General features: G+C 38.6%; 2 protein-coding genes across 5 annotated transcripts in view; one reads left to right on the top strand and one right to left on the bottom strand.

Moving 5' to 3' along the window:
* ptmaa (prothymosin alpha a) overlaps nt 1–2,708 on the bottom strand; it is a 159,775-nt gene extending 157,067 nt beyond the window's left edge. The window contains exon 1 of the mRNA XM_067459704.1: nt 2,698–2,708. The gene's annotated coding sequence lies outside the window, so the exon portion shown is untranslated. The remainder of the gene's footprint in view (nt 1–2,697) is intronic.
* Nucleotides 1–23,041, top strand: part of pex5la (peroxisomal biogenesis factor 5-like a) — a 104,339-nt gene that overhangs the window by 27,817 nt on the left and 53,481 nt on the right. The gene's annotated exons all lie outside the window — the stretch shown is intronic.

Here is a 23,041-nt window from a genome sequence, read left to right as displayed (position 1 = left end):
TCCTGTAATTTGCATGCACAGGAACAAATGTTAGTGGTTTTACAGCCACTACTGTTCGTTTCTTTTGGAAAATCCCATGGAGTATGTATAGGTACCAAGAAAAATTGGTATAGGCATGCTTTTCCAATGAGCCTAAGTTGGAAATGTACCAACAGATGTTGCATGCTTGAATGAGCTTTTCTGAGTAACAGAACCTCAGTGCAGGTATAGTCATGAGCATTAGAGGCGCTTGGTATAGCATCATAGATCTAGGACACCAGTCGATGGAGCTCTCTTATGAGGATGAATTGGCTTTCCTGCCTTTTTTAAGTCAAGATAATCAGGCTAGATTTAGTGCAGCCAAGAGGGAGAAAATTCAGAATGAGACAGAGACTGGGAAATATAGTAAGATACATTATTGTCCACTCAAGCCCAATAACAAGACACCAGTACATAACACAATCATCTTAATCAGATCTGACTCTGAGGTGAGGATGTGCTAAATTTAGACATTAGCTCTATTCCAAAACATATTTAGCTGCCTCACTGACTAGTGCCTACATAGGCTGCTGTCTTTTAAGACTGATTTGACTGATTTGGCATGCAGCAACTACGTATACCACACAAATACACAATTTGAAAAGAATAATAATGTAAGTATGCCGATTGACCCATCTAAAGGCCTGTTCACACTATGTTAATAAACATGGTAATGCATCTATTCAGACCAAAACAAACATTGCACGCTACTAATACAACAGTTTTTTAATGGAGTTCTAATTTCTTTCCATCGCACTGTGAGGAAAACTAGCCAAACATTGAAATATAATTGAATCGCGAACCCTCGATTCACTATGCTACGTTCACACTGTGAGCCTTAGTGCTCAATTCTGATTTATTGCTCAGATCTGATTCCAGTGTAAGCCAGATCCAAGCCCTGAACTGATTCGCATGCGCCAAAAGAACGATAAAAAGAGATCATCCAGCACACTGTCAAATGGAAGTAAACACGGAGGACATTAAAATAAACATTTACGTGGTTATTAATTGCGTGATCTGCCGCGAAACCCAGTGAATTTATCCGTAGGTAATATTAAAAACAAAGATGAGGATGCAAAAAAAGAGAGCTTTTAAATATTTCTGATATTTTGCTTGTATAAAGAGCTGTCAAAGTAATACTTACGAGTTCTGAAACATCACTGTCCTTCACTGACTACCTTTTGCAACTGTCTTGATAACTTTGGGTCAAGCCGCAACCGTCCGCGGTCTGTCTTGAAACCAGCACAGAAAGTGACTTAAACTGCAATTCATTGACTGGCCACTAGAGACATGCTCCATAAGGGAGACATATCTCTATCTCCCCCATGTTAAAAATGCCGAAATTTACAGCAGAATTTTTTTTGTTACAGCCTGGTACAAAAAGTGGTTTGGGTCTAGCTAATTTTGCTGTGAGGGGGGTGAATTGTTTTATAACTCATCCGATTAAATTATATTAAGCCTTCAATTCTGCATAATTAAGAGTGTGTCCTGTAAAAAAAAAAGGCAAATTTTGAACTTTTGCAGTACAATCAACTTGGATGTTTAAGTTATTTCAATTTAAATTGAAATAACTTAAAATAGGGGGCGTGGTCTTGTTGCTTTCCCACGTGGAGAAGAGCGTGCATTCAGCGCTTGAATCTCCCCGTTATGGTAAGAGGCGGGACCTTTCCGGGCAAAGTGCGCTAAGCTGCTGTCCAATCACAACACGGAAAGCGCTGGCCCAATCAGAACTCGTTACGTATTTCTGAAGGAGGGACTTCAAAGAACAAGGAAATCATCAGGCCGTTTTTAGGACAGAGGAAACAGCGGTGTACAGATAAGTAAATTGTGTGAAAAATACTGTTTTTTTACACGCAAAACATGAACTCATGTTATATTGCACACTGTAAACATAATCAAAGCTTCGAAAACACACAAAGAATGGGACCTTTAACTTATTTTGATGAGTTAAAACAATGTAAAAACATATGTTGTCATAACTTATTGAACATATAATTTTTTACATTGTGGATTGCCACTATGGTCAAGCTAGGGAGGTGTGGTTTTAGCAACCAGACACCTCAACTTCATCCACGAAGTTCTCTTTGCCTATTGTCAGTTATCCGGGACAGGCATGCGGTGCTACACTGCGAAGTTATCAACAGACAGCTTTTAGGCTTCAAAAATGACAACTTGAATGCGATAATCAGACCTAATTTAAGTGCCAAATATTTCTGTTGGTATGAACAGGCCTTAACAAGCAATAATATACTAAGATCCCATCTTTTTGCCTTCTCTTTGAAGCCTTAGAATTTAGATACAATCTTACTAAAGGAAGCATAATGAAGTTGTCAACTCTTTGGAATACACTCGAAATCCTGTCTCATTAGGTGGCTCGCTTGATTTTAGAACAGAATGTATGTGTGTGTGTGTGTGTGTGTGTGTGTGTGTGTGTGTGTGTGTGTGTGTGTGTGTGTGTGTGTGTGTGTGTGTGTGTGTGTGTGTGTGTGTGTGTGTGTGTGTGTGTGTGTGTGTGTGTGTACAGTACATTTTATTAGGCTATGACTAATCCGTCATTGGAAGTTTGCTAAATGCCCTGGAAAAAGATACAGTGGAGATCTTATAAAATGTATTTTACTCTGCATTAATTATATAAATTTGCTGTCCACTGTTCCACTGAATGCTTTTTATAGTTTTAATTAAAAAAAGACAGTTGGCATTTAAAACAGACAAAGGGATGTTACCTGTTTAGACTGCCCCTTTGGCTGCTTTAGATTCAAAACATTCTCTCGTTAAAACATCTCGTTTCTAACACATACAACATTAAGATCTATTAAAGGGTAGTTCATCCAAAAATGTCAATTCTGTCATGAATTACTCGCCCTCATCTTGTTCTAAACCCATAAAACCTTCATTCATCTTCAGAACACAAATCATAGACAGCTATTTAATTAACACTTTCAAGGCCCAGAAAGGAAGTAAAGACATTGTTAAAAAATAGTCCATGTGACAAAAAAACAAACAAAAATTTCTTTTTAGCCTGTGCCAGTCTCCTACGCAATTTACGTTTAAAAACAGTGCGGCTCCTGCGTCATCACACGCATGCGTCGTGGTACTCACATGAACAGCATCGGCTGCTGTAGAACTCGAAAGCACTGAACTATTTACAGCGTAAACTATGTCGGACTATGACACAGGTTAGAATGAAATTGTTGAAAAAAGTCATAATTTTTCTTTGTTTTTGCACACAAAAGTATTCTCATCGCTTCGTAAAATTGAGGTTGAACCATTGTAGTCACATGGACTATTTAAACAATATCTTTACTGCCTTTCTGGTTCTTTAAAGTCTTAATTAATTAGCTGTCTATTGAGGGGTTAGACAGCTTATCAAATATGTCATGATTTGTGTTCTGAAGATGAACAAAGGTCTTACGGGGTTTGGAACGACATGGGGGTGAGTAATTGATGACAGAATTAAAACTTTTGGATGATTCACAGCCTATATTTGTTCACACCTTACAAAAATTAACATGGCTTCGTGGATATGGTACTAGGTAATGGCATATTTTTGGAAGTAAATACCATTGTATTCTCTGAAATAACATATAAATACCAAGCTTATTTTGGGTAATCATAGAATTAATATCAGTATCGGTTTATATCAGTAGTGTCAGTAAGGGTTACTGTTTAGAACCAGATGGTATAGTCAAAACATCAACCTATGGGCTAATGAGGCCAAACCTTGCCCCCTTAGTTTCAACTAAAAAAATATTGTTCATATTGGCCATATTGTTCACTGTTAGCTACACACTTTCAGGTAAAGAGATGCATGATGTAATTCTACAAATCTTGGATTCTTTTCAGAAGAATTTGACATTTTTCCTCAGCATGAGATCATTGTGATAATAAGCCCTAACATTGAGGGATGTCAAGCCCAAAGTTTGACAATGTTCAGCTCTGCAAGTTTTTTGGTGACTGTGCACTCTTTCACTAGCCTGCCTTTGTTAAATTCAGGGAGACCCCATAAATACATTGGCCATCTGTGAAAGTCAAAGACTGTAAGCTTGCAGAAAGGCTTTGCTCATCTGTCTTGCTAATGTGAAAGTGGATGCAACGACCTCAACCCCTCCCGCACTAGAGTTAGAATGAATAATGCCATGCCCCACTGGTGAATTTTATTTTCAACAGTACACCTGCCTGGCTGACAGCCCCCAGAGACAAGATTGTGGTTTAATGGCACAATGTTTCTTCTGTCCCACAGCCAACGAGAGCAGAGCCGTTAGTAGCACTGTGCTGACGTTAACACTGTTAGCCATGGGACGGTGAGGCCCAGTTTCTCTTTGCTGTAAACTGTAGGACGCTTGTATAATAACATTGGAATTTCAGCATTCTGTAATGAGCTAAGCAAAGCAGAGAAGCTCAGTTCTTACTATGCTAATGAATACAAGCCAAAGTGTGTTAAATAATGATTGTTTTTAAACAGGTTTTCTAAATACTTCCCCCATTTCCATAGATAAACAAACAGATAGTCCTGCTCCAAATTCATTCCATTGGTCAATATAGTCTTGTTCGGATAGGCTATACACAATTCTTAAAGGGATCCCCTGGTGTTGAGACTTGTAAGGCTTAATATAAAATAAATAATGTCTCTTGCTGAAATATTTAGCAGAAAACCCATGAAAGATCTACATTATTTAAAACAATCGATTTTATATTTGGACTATTGACGGCGCCATTTTGTTTGCGTTCTAGGGTGATGATGTAGAATGGTTGCACTCGGCAATCAGCTGGCGTTACTCATACCTATTTTTACCACAATGCAACTCGAAAATTGTTTCAGAGTTAAACAAAACCAATAAAACACACTCAAAACTTTTTCTCTCACAGACTCACACACACCCCAACAGATCGGCGCAAACACACAAACACACACTGCTTGTGCGCATACATCCCCCTGATTCACGAACGATTCCCTGTGTTGATATCATAGATAGACTGTAGATTAACTGTGATGCCTAATGTGACCAGCAGAGGGAACTATCTAGGTCGGACCATGGAATAGGGGAACGTGAGGAAGAGAGGCAGGATGTTTTGATTATGATGTTGGTTCGTGCATTAAAGTTTGAGCACAAGCTCAGTGAATTAAAACCTCAATCTTTAAACTTTCATCTTTAAGACACGAATAACATTCCCTACTTTTGTTCACTAATACAACTTGATGGAGTGAATGAAGACGAGTGTGTGAAGTCGGACAGCTGTTGTGTGTAAATCAGCTGTACACTCGTTATTGCGGCGCAACGACTGAATGAGTGCACTCGAACATGTTTACAATGGTGTCTGACAACACTACAAATGGCTGTCCCTTCAAATAATGCCCTATTTCAGGGTATAGGGGTCGATTTCAGATTCAGCGTGGAGACTGAGCAGCCCAACATCTCGATTGAGACAGCGCAGTCTGTCAGGTGTGTGCGCGCGCCCCCCGATCTGTTTGTGACTTTCTGTAGGTGAGTTTGTGTGCACATCTATGTTTAAGTGTGTTTTAAGTACAATAACAAAGCAATTCATTGGTTTTGTTTAACTCTGAAACAATTTTTGAGTTGCGTTGTGGTAAAAATAGCTATGGGTAACACAGCTGATTGCCGAGTGCAACCATTCTACGTCATCAACCTAGAACGCAAACAAAATGGCGGCGCCCATGGTCCAAATATAAAATCGATTTTTTTAAATAACGTAGATCTTTCATGGGTTTTCTACTACATATTTCAGTAAGAGACATCATTTATGTTATATTAAGCCATACAAGTCTCAACACCAGGTGATCCCTTTAAGAGCCCATTCTTTGTCCAAGTCATGTTTTAGTCTTGTTTTGTGATTTCCGCAGTGGATTTTGATGTAATTTTCTTGTGATGTCCACACGACAAAAGTTTTTATTTTTATTTTTACTATCCCCTTGAGATTTGTTCTTTTCTAAGCATGGTGTTCAAAAGGGACAGTACAATTGTTTAAAGAAATTAATACTTTTATTCCACAAGGATGCATTAAAGGGATCAAATGTGACAGTAAAGACTTTTACATTGTCACAAATTCAGCTTTGCCATCACAAGAATAAATTAGAATTTAGAATACATTAAAATAGCAAAGTGTTATTTGTTATATGTACTGTAATAATATTGCACAATGTTACAGCTGTATTTTTGATTCAATACATGCAGGAGAGCATTAGAGCCTTCTTTCAAAAATGGCTAAAAATTAGCAACCCCAAACGTTTGAACAGAGTGTGTGTGTGTGTGTGTGTGTGTGTGTGTGTGTGTGTGTGTGTGTGTGTGTGTGTGTGTGTTATAGATGAGCATCATTTCATTTTAACTTTTTATCTCACATGTATTCTCACATGTGGTCAATTTTATTGCCAGCTAACTCGAGGGATGGTTAAATGGTTCCTGATTAAATGGTTTACGGCACAGGTTTTTGTCTTATGAAAAAAATCCCTTGAGATCACATGAAAAGGATGGGAAATCGTCCTACAAAAGGCTTATTTATAGTTGTCTACATATGAATATTTTAACATAAAAAAATTACACATTTCAGCTTTAAAGCGGCAATAGTTTTCTCATGAAAAAGATGATTCATGATCATCATCAGAAAGACCTGGAAGACTTGTTTTGCTGTCTTGCAGTGAAACATGAGAAGCAGGATCAGAATTGGAATGATTCATTGATCTATACGTTGCCGGAAAGGAAACATAACACTCTTAAGGTAATCACTATTGCACCTTGAAATGGCCTAGACTTGCTTTTTCTAGGGAGCACAGAAGTGAAATAGAAGAGACAGGGCTGAACAGATGCAAGGATATAGACTGACACATAATGACAAGCTAGATTTGTGAATGGAAATGGGGGTGAGGAAGCATGAATCATGTCGCTCAGGGACACATACTTTATGTTCATACAATGTTAGACATGCAGTTCATAAATCCAATTTTCTTTTGACTACAACTTGACTAGTAATTTAAATATCCCTCACAACCCTTTGACTAGTTCCTTTCTTTTGCTGTAATTGCATTGCAAATATAGAAAGTGGTTTTGTGAATTTATTGTTTTTTTTTCTGAACTGGCATGAAATATTTGTCTGGCTATAACCAGACCAAAACCAATTTAAAGGGTTAGATCACCCATAAAATGAAATTTATGTTATTAATGACTCACCCTAATGTCGTTCCACAACCGTAAGACCTCTGTTCATCTTCGGAACACAGTTTAAGATATTTTATATTTAGTCCGGCAGCCTATACAAGTGTATGCAAACTATACTGTCCATGTCCAGAAAAGTAATAAAACATCATCAAAGTAGTCCATATGTGACATCAGTTAGCTAATTAGAATCTCTTGAAGCATCCAAAATACATTTTGGTCCAAAAATAACAAAAACTACATGACTTTATTCAGCATTGTCTTCTCTTCCACGTTTGTTTTCAATCCTCAAATAAAGACTCGAACGGCTATGAATCAGCGGATTGATTCATGATTCGGATCGCCAATGTCCCGTGATTTCAGCAGTTTGGCAGTTCGACACACGAAACAAATCATGAATCAATCCACTGATTCATAACCGTTCAAATCTTTATTTGAGGATTAAAAACAAAAACGGAAGAGAAGACAATGCTGAATAAAGTCGTAGTTTTTGTTATTTTTGGACCAAAATGTATTTTGGATGCTTCAAGAGATTCTAATTAACTAACAGATGTCACATATGGACTACTTTGATGATGTTGTATTACTTTTCTGGACATGGACAGTATAGTGTGCATACACTTGTATAGGCTGTCGGACTAAATACAAAATATCTTAAACTGTGTTCCGAAGATGAAAAGGACGTCTTACGTGTGTGGAACGACATTAGAGTCATTAATGACATCAATTCATTTTTGGGTGAATGAGCCCTTTAAAACTGAACACTGGTCTGGGGAGTCTGCTCTGTATTTTCTACTGCAAAAGAGGCGTGATAAACAAGCACAATTCAAATGACTGTATGCAGTTGGATAGTCCTTTAAACAATCAGACCACAAGAGGTGTGATCAACGGGCAACGACCCATCCCTTCTCTATCCGTCATCGTGTTAAACCCTGCAATAGTGTGCCAGGTGGATAAGCCAGTCTGTTATTGGTTCCCGCATAAGTGTAATGGAAGCAGTAGAAATGAATGTACAGCTTTCCAGACTGAGTTGCAGGGCAAAATCAAATCGCCGGTAGATCAGGTTGGGTTTACCCAGTCTAATGAAATGCATTATTAAACAACAACAACAATACATATGCAGGAGACAACACCAAACCTCTTTACAATATAGGCTAATAGAGACTTTTTCAATTGGACCATCCAGGAAGCAACCACCCACAATGCCCTATAGCAACCATTCATAACACCCTGTGCTATAGGCAATGATGCTGGTGGTATTAAACAGTGAAGAACCACTCACATTTTCAACATAAAATGTAAAAATGTAATGCCCCATATAATTGATAAATATTTCCCTAACCGTTAGAAATGATTACACCGCAAAATCCCATTTCTAATAACAGAATCCCAATCCAGTTATTTACGTGTTGTCAGCAGCAAGAAAACCTCCTTGTAAGCTTTTCCTGCTTAGGACAGACACTTGGCAGTGCCAGTGTCTAGAGATCTAGAGACTGGATTACCAGTAGCTCAGAAGCTTTTGGCTGTCTGTTTATCTAGACAGTAAGACACACAAAATAACCTTTGACTCCGAAGGTTCATTGAACAACGATGAGATCAATGAAACTGCCATGTTTTTGTACACAGGATTCGATTTCCTAGAAAATTCGAATGGCATTAGATCCTGTCCGCAAACTGCATGTTTCTGTTGATTAAATATGTTTGTTTAAATTAACAGTAATATAAGTAGTAATTTTTTTATATTTAAATTTTTCACATGCTTTTGTCATTTAAGGTTTTGACCTTTTTTTAGTTTACTGAAAATCTGGTAATCTAAAATACTTTATTTAAAGATTTTAAGTCAAAACTAATAATCCATGGAATATAAATTAACATACATTAGGAGATTTTTTTTAATACAAGTAGTTTCTTTGTAATAGTTCCTTATAAGACAACAATTGCAGGTGACCACTTTTTACAGGTAGAAAAAAAATCTTTATTATATATTCTGCTCGTTTTTATCTCTACAATGAAACCATTGTTAAATCAGATTATATTCAATAAGAATGTAAGACGAAAGAAGCAGCTTTCAGTTAGCAGATGCTTTTTTTGGCACTGCAGTGCACAATACTAGTGACAGTCCTCCCAGCCAATTGGTTATGTACACACGTAGTGGACCTCATGAAACTTTCATAAATATATGAGTAAATTCCGAGTAATCTGCGTGTAAAACAGACCTTCCCGAAAACTCCCCTTATACTCACAAACACTTTGCAAACATCAGATTTGATTAAACCAAACGTGTGTATATTAATACATTTTAATAATTTGTAAATATAGCATGCGCGCACGCTCACACAATTAGGATAATCCCGCCTATGAATTACAATTAGGTAAATGATGTGTCCAGGAACGCTGTGGAATTTTCTGGACTCCAGTACATTGCATAAATGCTAAAGAGACTAGGCCATATGCCTAACACTACATGTGCAATTAGTATGCAAAGTTACACAAATCCGGCTGTGTGCGTTCAGTACACACATACTCTTCTTATGACTAAATTTGTACACGAACTGTACATTACCCCCACCTTAAAGGTGCACCATGTAGTATTTTTGCAGTAAAATATCCAAAAACCAATAGGCCAGTGTTATACATTTTGTTTAGTTGAGTACTTACAATATCCCAAATGTTTCCAACTATTTGTAAATTGTGAGAAAATTGCTATTTTAACCAAGGACCCGGGACGTGTCAGCATAGCGTTTAAGGGAGTCGCCTGTCAGTTGTGTTACCTTCAGCTTTATTCTGGAGAAGTGCTTTTCTCTTAGCAGTGTGAACATATGTCACAGCAACGCCGAGCGAACGCACAGAGTAACGTCATAACATCATTTTAAACACACTTAAATGTATCTGATATGATAAACATTTACATTTACTTTTAAGGGGAGAGCAATAGAAGCAACGAAACAAACAAGGCCAACAACCTGTAAGAGCTGTAAGAAGTCTCAATTAATTAGCACAGTACACAATTTTCTTTTTTTTATAGCCATCTACAATAGCCACCTACAACAAAAACTCACGTACGCAAAATAAAGAACACTGGATTTTGATAGCGATGATAACCCATTAGGACTAAGGCTGTTACCCCAACTGTTGTCGTTAAGCAGATTCAGTGGCCCAATGGGTTGGTTTTGTATTGCATTCTAGCTAAACGCGCAGCAATAGCCATCTACAACAAAAACTCACGTACACAAAATACAGAACACTGGATTTTGATAGCTATGATAACTATGTAACACACCCGCCTGAAGGCACAAATCCGGTTGAGAGACGTAGATATGATCTAGGAGTGTGCGCTTTTTGGTCGTTGCTGTGGTGATCAGTAAGTGCTATTCTGTATTGGTCAAGTGCAATTGGAAAAGATGTGTCTTAAGATGTTTTTTAAAAATGGCTACAGACTCGGCAGCACGAATTGAGATCGGCAGGTCATTCCACTAGGAGGGAACGATCCAGGAAAATGTCCGTGAGAGCGATTTCATGCCTCTTTGGGAAGAAACCACGAGGCGCCGCTCACTCGCAGAACACAAGCTTCTGGAGGGTGTGTAAGTCTGAACAAGTGAGTTTAGGTATATTGGTGCAGAGCCAGTGGTTGTTTTGTAGGCGAGAACTAGTGCCTTAAAACAGAGCTGCTTTACCTTATAATCATGACCAGAAACACGGAAGTGTGGGCGCCCTGCGACTGTGTCCCGTCCCGTCATAATAAAAGTCCCGGTGTTTGCGAGGCGGGTATTTGTGTAACAATCGCTCCAGCAGCTGTGCTCAGCTCCACAACACTCGGTCCTGCTCTGCTTCACACTACAGTAACATTAATAACCGCATCCATGAACATGATTTCTGCCCGAGTCCTATTTTCCACTGGCTGTGAGGTGAAGACCACATGTCAAGATACTGCGCTCAAACTTTGCGTCATCAAACTACGCCTTTTTTTTTAAATTGGCGACCTCTAGTGGACGGAAAGTTGCATAGTGCACCTTTAACACGTGTCCACCAAAACCTTTTTAGGCTTTTTTTTAGCACTGCCTTTTACCCAAAATCAAACAGTTCGAAATCATCATGCATCGAAAATCCACTTGCCCAAAAGAACACAGAACTTTCGAATGTTTTATGTACCATTTACACATGGTAGGGATGTAAACTTCCTTCATACCAAATAACATTTTGAAAAAGTTGTGTTTCCTGAATGAGGCCCATTGATTTTCTGTCATGTTGAGGACTTTCCATTGTATTCTACTGTTTTTATGAGCTAATGATATTTTCTGGCCTTAACTTAACACATGCCTTAACCTTCATTCCTTTTTAGATTTTCATGAAAATATTCATTCAAAATTAAACCGTTTTCTTCATGGAGACGATTTGCTGGAATAACCAAAGGTGATTTCAGATTTTACTATACTTGTGGGGACACTTAGTCCCTACATTGTAAGCAGCACTGACCTATGAACACACACACAAAAATCACATTTAAATGTATTTTCATCGTCAAAACAATTTAAAACTATGCGTTAGCTGTGTTTTAATAGCTGTTATGTGTGGACAAAAATGCAATGGAAAGGATTCTAAATGATTGCAAAATGTGTCAGCCCTTCATCTGCTTTAAGCATCGTAAGCATGTCAGTGGTAAACAATCCTTCAGACATGACATTATAGCTCTTGTTCTTGTTCTGAGAATTGTCAGGATTGCTAGGTCTGTTCAGGAAATTGAATGTAATTTACACAGTCAAGAGCAAAAAAGAACATCAAAAAGCCTATGAAAGCTCAGTATCATAAGCCTCAGTCTCATCCTTATGACAGCGAGATCATTATGGCCACTCCCTAATCCTATAGCTTCAAACCTTTGCGATCCAGCAAAGAGGTATTGTGGGACATAGTTTATGAGTAATGTTTTGACCTCAGGTCGCACAAATGTGTGCAGCTTTTCCAGCTCTTTTCCTTAGAGACCAAAAAAGATTCGTCCTCCTAAGACAGTCCCATGCAGTAACGCACCATAAGGGAGTAGCCTCGCAAAAGCCAGAGGAGAAAGTTAGGACGCCCATTATTTGGAGACCCTTAAGACTCGGGCTGGCTAAATAATGGCGATAATAGGCTTTGCTGCTATAGAACAAGGGATTTGGACAGACTGTGCAGGGCATTCACAAAGTCCCAAAACACATTCTGATCACCAAAAACTGGTCATGCATAGGGTGTCGGCTCATTACCAGCTCTCCGCCCAGTCATTAGATTCTCATTAAACAGTCAACAACAAATCATGAGGAGATGATCAGGTCACCCTGCAAAGTGGACAGGAAGTGAGCATAGCTTTCATAGCTATATACAGTGTTTTTTCAAGAGGTCAATCACAGATTTTCTGTATTGTATATTCTCAGTTTCCACCAGCTTAGAGACACTATTGCCTTTTATCTGAATATTTTCACTGTTACTGATTTGAATGTCCTCGTGGTTTTGTATAACATATACAACATGCATCCCCATCTCAGGAATGAGGTAATGCAATGCAATCTCCCTTTACCTTTCTCTCTCTCTTGCCGTGCCACCATTTTTGCATGCTGAGGCATGAACCAATTATTTCACATAAATAGATTGGTTTCCTTCGGCACGTTGTTTATCATTCTGGGTCGGTAAATTTGTTTGTGTCGCCGTAATTATTCCTCCATGTAATATCTTCAATGCTCTCGTTTAATTTTTTGAGAAGATGGCACATGAAGCTGCTTTACACCTATCAACAAGGGTAATTAAAAAAGTAATCTTAAATCTCCATACATATCAAAACACAGTGGTGAAACTCATAAATTACTATATATTCACATCACCCCGCAATTACTGTAAAATACTACAGTCTTAACAAGTCTCAAGGGCATTAGTGACATTGCTGAAAGTTATGCAGAGCCTCCTCCATGATGCTAAAAACTGACCCATAGGGGAGGATGGGGGTAAGACGCCATCCAATGAAACATATTTAGACATGAGTTCAGAATCACCAAATATTTTTGATAGGGAAAATAAATGAAACATTGGCAAATATAATTGTTAATACAGAAAATGTAAATTATTTAATCAGATGTTTGAATATAATACTTTAATGTTCTAGTTACATGTACATTTTATACATTTATTTCATTCAGAATTAATAAATGATCATGACTGGAGGAAAAAGGACATTTTTTTAAATGTTTTAAATTATTAAAGGTATTTTATAACAATGAAGAAATCGCAGAATAACAACAATGCTATGTATTCAGACTGAATCACTCATTTATTAGCTTATGATGAATAATGAAGATCAATTAAATTATTAATATTTATAGCTATAACTACTATTATTTAGTTGCTCTTCATGCCCTCATGTGTAGCTCTGCGCCTTTAAGTTTATACAAACAGCAACTAGTTAAAAAATGTAACGGGTAATATAAAAAAATATAAAAAATTCCGTCCCTTTCCTCAATAGTTTTGGGTATATGAACATTTTATTGTATCATACAATATTTGTAATTCTTTGTGTACATCTTTCTCCTTCAAATAAATAAATATCATGTGTAAATTATAATATTAAATTAAAACTGTGGCGAGGTGAACGAGCGAGAGACATGGGAGGAGACCGGGGACATGATTGCAAAAGAGCATCACCTGGGAGCCACAATAATTTATTTATCTAATCAGTAATTTTTTTTTCATAGAATTATTAAATAAAATGTCCCATTTCTCAATGTTTTACCCCAAGGGTCTAACATTACTTTGTCATTTATAATAAAATAAAAACATATTTTCACTCTCCAATCTAAATGATTCCTCCATCATCAGTAAGAACTTTTGATATTTATTGCGATGAGCTATACATTCACATAATTAAAACTAACAACTGATGGAATTACTCTTACAAATGTTGATCTTCAGATGAAATGTCGAAAATGATGAAAAAAGATTATGACATTTCAATAAATGTGCTGAAATTAAATTAAGTGACCAAGAAGACAATTGCTTCATCTCACCATAAAAGTCCCATTCATACACTGTAAAAAAATTATTTTGAAAAAAAGTTACCTGCCTTAAAATATTGAGTTCATTGAAATTAAAATTTTGAGTTAATGTAATGAACATTTTTTGAGATTCGACTACCTTTATTAAAATGTTATTAAAATATTTAGTAAGCATATTGGGTAATTGTGTGTGTTTTATTTCTGATGATGCAGTAAAACATGCCAAATAGTGCTATTTTCATGATTTATCAAAAATTGTATGTGGTTCAGATACAATAATATTTTGAGTTTCTATTTATTAAACTAATTTCCTTCATTGTATCAACTCAAATTTAATTTTTTAATTCAATAAACTCAAAATTAAGGCAACCAGGTTACTTACTTTTTTTAAAGCTACACTTTGTAACTTTTTTAGTTTATTCTTAGCTAAAAACACTTAGTTATTTCAAAAATATATGTGCTCATTAATGTATATTTACTTCTTTCAAGTAATAAAGTATCCTCGTAAGTTTATAATATGCCATTGAAAATACATACGGGTGAGGGGTTTGAATGCCGGTCGCCATGTTGCCCCTCCATCTTGAAAGTACATTAGCCAAAGAGGGACATACCCGTAAATTCAAGCTTCGCCTTTCACGTTTTAACACTCGATGGCACCGTGTCGAATGTGAAGAGGCGGATTGCCATGTTAATCTTGGACTAAATAGGCCTCCATAGGAGTTAAAACGAAATCAGAATTGAGAGGAACAGAAACTAATGTTCACTGGATGGTCATATACCTTTACACCGCTAGATGGGGGAAAATATCACACAGTGTAGCTTTAAGTTAAACCAAAAAAAAAAAAAAACTAATTTTTTTTTTACAGTGTATTAGACTTGAAAGTTCCTACTTTAGAATTGTAGACTAAGTTGCTGGTTTGGCTAAAGCAATTGAAAGGTAAGGCAAAAAAAAAAACTCAACTTCGAGTTAACAAGACTTTAATTGGCTGGCATGTATTCAACTCTGCCCTCAGATGTTGAAGGTGCTTTTGTGCACCTGAAAGTGCTCTGCAGGGGCTCTCTGAGTTTACCATTAGCATTTAACATGTTGCTGAAGAACAAAGGAAAATGAGGAAGAAAGCTTTTACACAAAACCTGACCTTTAAATTGTTCTTCCTTGGTTTTGTGAGTGGCAAGGGTGTTAGCGCTGCAGTGGCGAGTAGCTCATTATCAAGATTACTTGTTCTGTACAATAAAACTTAGTCCAAAGAGACTCATGGAATAGACAATGATGCCACATAACAAGGGTTCTGTGAGTCAGATACAAGAGGATGGCTATAGGCAGCAAAGCCAGATGAGAGAACTATTTCCACAACGAGCATTAGCGCAAGCAAGGACATCAAGATGCCCCCTGATTGCAGAGAACTCTGTCTTTTCCTCAAGCAAAGAAACTCAATGTAAACTGGAATCAGTCAGATCTTGGACACTGCATATCCAGTGATTGTTTGCTTTACTTTTAATATATCTGTTAAAATCTGAAAGGTAATTCCATACACTCCATAGTACCAAACCTTTTTTTAACAGTACACATACATCAGTAAGGCTAAAATAACCCTTTTTAATCGATATTTAAACACAAAATTCTTTTAACTCATAAGATCTATTTAGCATTGACATTTCTCATTTAGCTTTTATAAAAGTATTGAATAATTGCAATTTAATTTAAAAAAAAAACAATCACTATGAGTGAAAAACAGATTCACAAAATTGCTTTCTTTTTGTAGAATTTAAAGTTCCTCAGTAGTCAATAATCGTATCCCTTGAAACTCATCTTTGATCACCAAAATTAAATATTTAAACGTTTTTTTCCTCGAAAAAAATAAAAAAATCTTCAGTCTTTAAAATAGCTTGACTGTTACTCTACACCCTTGCCTCATTTAGTATACCAACCCGATCTTACAGCAATTCATATGTATTTTACAAGATGGCTAATTCGTAAACCTTTGTACAACCTCAATACAAGTTTTGCTGAATCGTATCTATTTGACAAGTTGCCAAATTCATATGATTTCGTATGAATGACCTACCCCTAAACCTACCCGCGGTTTAGACAAATTAATTCATAAAACTCCACATACAACACTATCTCATTACCAATTTTACGAATGTACGAATTAGCCACCTCGTAAATACGTAAAAATTGTTCCCATTCAGTCGGTCACTCTCGACGCCACGTCGGAGTACCGACGAATAGGAATCTCGCTAGCGAGAGCCAATCTACTTTGAGTATAACTAAACGAGCCAATGCACATTGGCATGCAATGATTGCACCAGCTGCTCATGCCACGCAGCACGGGTATAAATGAGGCACAGGTGCTTGCATCAAATTAACCTTTTGCTTCGGAGCCGAGTGGTGAATGGATTCTCCTGAAATCACTCTCTACAAGCGTGTGTTAACATAACGAGTCAAGCTCTTTGGGTGGATCTCTCTTCGTTTGGTGTTGGAGTGACAGCATTGCAGCAGGGTCGAATTCTCTCTTCTCTTTTTATTTTGTTTTATTGAGCAAAAACAAAAGGCTGTTCTCACAGCTGGTTCGGTGCGCTGTTTAGAGTGCTAAAAAGCCGTTTTTACGGCCAATAAGAGATCGCCTTCTATGAGAAAGAGACCGCTCACGACAGGCTGCACACATTCCCTGTCTGTGTTGCCGCGACTATCCCCTGTATGCTTCGGCACCCCAGCGTCTTTATAAAGCATCTTTGCGTCTTTATAAAGATGACAATCTACCTGTGTGTTTCTGGGACGGCCACGAGCACTGTTTCACATGTCTGGGCAGCATGCTGAGACTGCGTTCGTGGGTGGTTCATGTTTTCAAATGAGAACATGACCACGTCGGCACGCCGGTCGTGACTCTTCTTTCTCCGGGAAGCTTGAGTCCCCTTTGTTGTTAGCCAGCCGCGGCTCATGTTGAAAAGCACAGCCGCGGGTCTGCTTGACACTCTGGGAGACCGTGGAGATCAGCGAGAGCTGCCGCCGAGGGAAACCCGGACGGTCCTCTCGCTTCTCGCGTGTCGTGTGCCATCGAGCGGCTAAGCTGCAGCGCGCGTTGTCACGGCAACCCAGCGCTCGCTCGCCGCTCTATGTGCGCTGTGCTCTATGTGCCCCTGGTCTATTTCCCGTTGTAGCGCCCTCCCTGGTGGCTAACAGGAGAGGTCTACTTTGGTGGAATGGCTGGGGTGACTTGAGGTGGGTGGGGTTTCTTCGGGGAACCAACCCCCTAGGGCTCCTCCCCCTCTAGCGCACTGCAAGCTGTGCAGCTTCTGGATGGAATTGCTGGTCCTTCTTATGGGGGACCCTTGCATTTCATTCAGGGCTCCAGCTGAGGGTCAGATGTCAATCGCTGCATCAGAGAGTGGGCTGTTGGGTTCTGGGAATGAAGATGATGCTGAGCCCACTGTAATGGTGTGTGCTTTGCTGAATCAGATTCAGAGTCAACAGCCATGCTTACCTGGGATCAATCCCAGATGTCCATGTAAAACTTGTCAGTATGGAACTACTTTGGATATGGAATGCCAAAGGGGCCAGAACTGCATACGTTTTTCCTCCCTCACTACCCTCCTCGGTGGGGTGGCTGTACGCAGACCACCTCCGCCCTGCCTCTTAATGCATGAGGGTAGTTCTACCAGAAAGACTTGGAAGATAGAATGATGAATGAAGCATGCTTTTATTAACAGCCCAGCAAGCATAATAAAGTTTTGGCATAGTTTATAATCCCAGGGTAGCGGATCAGCATATTCCTGCCTGAAGATGAAGGCAGGGGCGCAGCCGATCCCCCCTTTGGAGGTATGGACGGAACCATCCTGGTGGTGGTGGGGAGGATGGAGGTTATTGTCGCATCGGCATCTGCAAACTCAAAAGTGTTAGTACGACCTTTATACAGAAAATATGAAGATGTTATTGGATAGAGATTAGGTTAATGAGGTTAAAGTGACGAAGTGATTAAGTCTTCCTGGCAGGACTTAAGCTGAAGCTTCCATTTCTGAGTCAGGGTTGAGCTGTGCATGTTGACTAACCGTGATCAGGTCATGACGCAGGCCCTCGGCCAGACGATGTCCACCTCTGTGGTCCAGAAACACCCCCTGGCTTGCCTTGCTGAGATGTGAGTGGTCGTCAAAGTACACTTCACGATGCTCGTGGACAGAACTCAAAGCTTCACTACCTCAGATCAGCTCTTTGTCTGTCACGGAGGCCAGCAGAAGGGAAAGGCTGTCTCCAAGCAGAGGATGGCCCACTGGATAGTGGATGACATCACCTTGGCTTACCAAACACAAGGTGTGCCCTGTCCGCTCAGGGTGCGAGCAACCTCTACTACAAGTGTTGCATCCTCCAGGCACTTGCACGTGGCACCTCGCTGTCAGACATCTGTAGAGCTGTGGGCTGGGCGACACAACACGTTCGCTAGGCTTTATAGCCTACGTGTGGAGCCGGTCTCCTCCTGTGTTCTCACCTCAAACGAGTAGAAGCACTGAGAGGCCCCGGCTCCTGTTGGCTTGCTGCACCTTGGCGCTTACATTCTTTAGAGATGAAACTCTGTGACTCCTCCACCGCCCTCGGTGCCAGGCGTGGCATCAGGCCTCTTGCCGCTGAATCCTTGAGAAGCGGTATTTGGCTTGGGCCATGTGAGCGACCCTGCGGGGATCCCACATATTTGTCCACGGTTGCTCCTCCCAGAAGCCCGTGTCTTTCCCTTGGGAGAGCCCTCCCTTATTAGGGATGGAGCCTCCTCATGGCGGCGGGCTAAGGCTCAGCTCTGTCTCCACATAACTCCTCTCGGTATGATGTGGTTCCACAGCGGCCCCCGCAGCGCAAGCTTTTGTACCTTTTTTTCCCAGTGTTCAATAAACCAATCGGTTCAGAGACACTGATTCATTTAGGAACAAAACATCCCGTTCCTGTTGGTCAGAAACAAAAATCGTAAATTTTACTTATTTAAAATTAACTTCCATGACTATTTCTGAAACGTCCAAGTGTACTAATCTATATTTCTGCACACAACTATCTCTATACGTGAGCCCTCCTTCTGAATAAAGTTGGTCAGGAATTTTCCCAGATTATCAGAACAATGTATTCCATCTCTGCTTAGTCCCTAAATTGCTCTAATTAGATCAGCAGCCGAAATTGCTCCCAGCACAGGGAGAAAATTAAAATCATTAAATGAGCGGGAGTCCGCCACATATTTAGGGCACAATTCTATGTGCTGCATGACGTACTGCTGCAGCTGCAAATTGGCATAAATGACCACATTGAAGAATTGTTTATATTTATAACATGGGACATGCAATCTCTCACAGCACTTCACTTTAATACCCTTTGTTAGAACCAGCTGTGACTGTAGAGCACTGTGAATTGGCATGTCAAGGCTAGCGGTTTGTAATAGGACACAGTTGGTAATGTAAATACATGAAAAGATTCTAGCACAGAATCTGTTCTAGCTCTTTTAAGAGATTGGAAACTCTGCTGATACATCAGTCATAAACATTTAAAGGTGGCAAGCAGGCGTGATGTCTGGTTGTGAATCAGATCCAGGAACTTTGACCTGCCCTGAGGAGAAACATCTTTGTAATGTTTTTCTTCAGTGGTGGTGCGGCCATGCAAAACTCTATATTTCTACTCTAATTGGGATCTTGACATTTTTACAAACTATTCATATGTTTTCAAGTCTCTACCATAGAAGTAACTCACAATGTTTAAATATAATAATTAAATGAACACATAGGATCTTATACGTATTATTACATGTATTACTTGTAGTGTATTATTATTTTTATTGTATATTTCAATTAAAATTTAAATATATTCCAATACATTTATAAATAAATAAATATATATATATTATATATGTATGATGTCACCAACCCAGGAAGAAGTTTGTTGTAGTCAATAAACTGGCATAACTTTAAAAGACAATATCTCCGTTTGCATTGAACTTTCAGCGCTATAACTTTGCAGATACTGTTTATGCTCATGCAGCAACATTACACACTAACTAAAGTTAAAAAAGTGAAATCGCATGCAACCATATATTTGATGAATATATTTGATGAATTCTGTGAAGTTTTGTGGTATTAATAGTTTTTTTTCTAAAATATTTTAGAAAAACAGAGCCTTAGCGTGGTGACTCTAAATCAAGATAAAAAAAACTAACAAGGCTCCCCTAAGGGTCATTCTGCCAAGGAGGTATACAGAGAGCCATACAAAACATCACAACCACCCAGACTGGGCTCTATTATCAAAGGCCACAGCATAATGACTCTCTAAAACGTAAACCTAGCTACATTCTATGTAAAGGATGCTGAGAGGCTCAAAGAGTCTGACAACTCAATACTGCTATACAGCTCAAGGGCTTCAGCAAGACGACTCTCTACAGTGAGACGAGACCTAACAACACTCCCCTTTAAGAACAGATAGCCAAGGAGGCTGCCATCAGTATTGTAAATGTGCCAGAGTTTCAGGTTTCTAATTAGCCCTTGCATAGTTTTTTCTTCTTCTTTTTTCTCTTATTAAAAACAAAGTATATCATTGTATATAAAGTAAGTTATTGTATACAAAGCGCAGTGACACGTAAGCATTTTGTTTTGTGGTTTCACTGGAATTTATTGAGAGTTTCCGCAACAGCCTTAAGCGATCGATCGAAGATACAAAGTTCTTTTGTATGAAGATTGTGAACAAGTATCAAGAGAATACTATTGCCTTCCGCCACTGAAGGCAACAGCAGCAATGAGTACTCAGCATGGTTTCAAAAACACCCCTTTCCTGCACGAGAACGCCTCTTGTCTTGTTTAACACAAACAAATGAATTGCTAATTAACTGGAGATGTTTCTTGTATTAGGTGCATTGTGCCGCAATATGTTTCAAAAAGTAGTGGGGACCGCATCGACCGCAAATTATGACTGTGGCTGCCTTAAACTTCCAGAGTGCAAGAAGAAGAACATTAATGATTTCAATAGGTACCTAAGCACATTTGGGGCTTGGCCCCTATTAAGAACACTAACAAATACAATAGGTGCCTACAATTAAAAAAAATACTCATTGGACAAACTCAATTTAATTGAGGGCAGGTTTTCCATCCAATGAACATGTCCCAACTCATAAAAAAAACTAATTCATGCAATGAAATGTAATTGAGTTGGTCCAATTCAATTTTGGACAATGTAATTTAGTTAGTCTAAATAGATTTTATCAAATACAGTTTAAATTATACTTATATACTTATAACATTGATGTTTTATACTTGTCAAACTTAAAACATTAATTTGGGGAATCGATTAAACAGTTTCATTTATCATCATATACAATGTAAAGGAAAAAAAGACTGGTGTCGCTCCAGACATTAGTCTAGATCACAGAGTGCCCGCAGCCTAATCACAGACTCCACTCTTCAGCACAATATAGTAACCACAAAATTCAAAAACATTACATAAACTCCTCTGAATGTCCAATATAACTGAACATTACCTAACAACATCTTTCCCTTTACAAAAAAAACACATAACACTTTAATCCCTAAATTTACTCTCCAAATGGAGTCTCTTGCAAAGCATGTTGGAAACTACACACTGCCCAGTTAGTTATGTCTACACAGATATTTAATGTAGTTTAAAGGTGCACTATGCAACTTTTCGTCCACTGGAGGGCGCCTATTCTAAACGGCTCGCGAGTACCGGGACTTTTATTATGACGGGACGGGACACAGTCGCCGGGCACCCGCACTTCCGCTTTTTCCAGCCAGGTAAAAACTGCTATTTTTATCATATCAAATACATTTAAGTGGCCAAGGGCTTCGGCCATCCGTCCACTCTCTTCCCTGAACTGAAATGAAGTAATGGGCTGTACTTTCCACACGATTGACATCAGGTTCAAGTACGCCAGGTTGGCTGGTGGTTATGTTGCCCGCATACCGCCTCCCATGGCCGAGACTGGTATTACGATACCTGTCGGGCCGGGGCTAGTAATGCTACTGCTAATTAAGGTTGATATCTCTGCAGCACTATAACTTGACATTTTTTTAATGACATTATCGCCCTTATTTCTTATCATTCTTTTGATGCGTGTAGGTCATTTTTTGGATATTTTTACCTCAATTTTTACACATGGCACCTTTAAACACAAATAAATTAAGTAAATTTCAGTTCTAAGTATATTAGACTGATTGAACACAAATAAATTAAGTTGTGGCAAAATTAGATACATTTACGTGAAGTGAACAATTTAAATGTCATATCTATTCTTTTTTTTTCTTTTCTTTTTTTGCGTACATACCTTTTGTGCTTGGCCTCTAATAAGTATGTTGAGTTCACTGGTATTCAAAATGTTTTAGCTTTAACTTGACTTTTAGTAGTATAATTCCTGTGAGGACGACATCTAATATGTCTCTTCATTTCATTTCATTTCACAGCCACAGTTTATTTTTATACAGGCCCTTCTTAACGGTCCCTCTTGTCCAGACATGTAATATTAGAGGAGGTGCTGTGTTTTCTTCACACGTAATGGCTATTGGTCCTGAGTCCAGTAGTCAGTCAAGGCTATTTAATATGAATGTTGTCTTTGAAGCTGCAGGCAGATCCAGCAAATGGACCAAGTCCTGCCAGGAGCTGAACTAGAGATGCATCAAACAGCCATGCATTATCCACGCTACTGTTACATAACCCAAAGACTATGCAGAGTGCAAGGCACCAGTTCTGGAGCAGTTCACCAGGTTGCGCACTATTCAGATTTTACATGAGAACACCTTTTTAAATCAGTTTTTGAATTTGAAGTAGAATTTATATTTTTTATATTTATGTTTTTTATATATATATATATATATATA

The sequence above is a fragment of the Pseudorasbora parva genome, chromosome 12, assembly GCF_024679245.1.
Source record: "Pseudorasbora parva isolate DD20220531a chromosome 12, ASM2467924v1, whole genome shotgun sequence".
In the NCBI taxonomy this organism is placed as follows: domain Eukaryota; kingdom Metazoa; phylum Chordata; class Actinopteri; order Cypriniformes; family Gobionidae; genus Pseudorasbora; species Pseudorasbora parva.
This window is presented reverse-complemented; position numbering and strand designations above follow the sequence as displayed.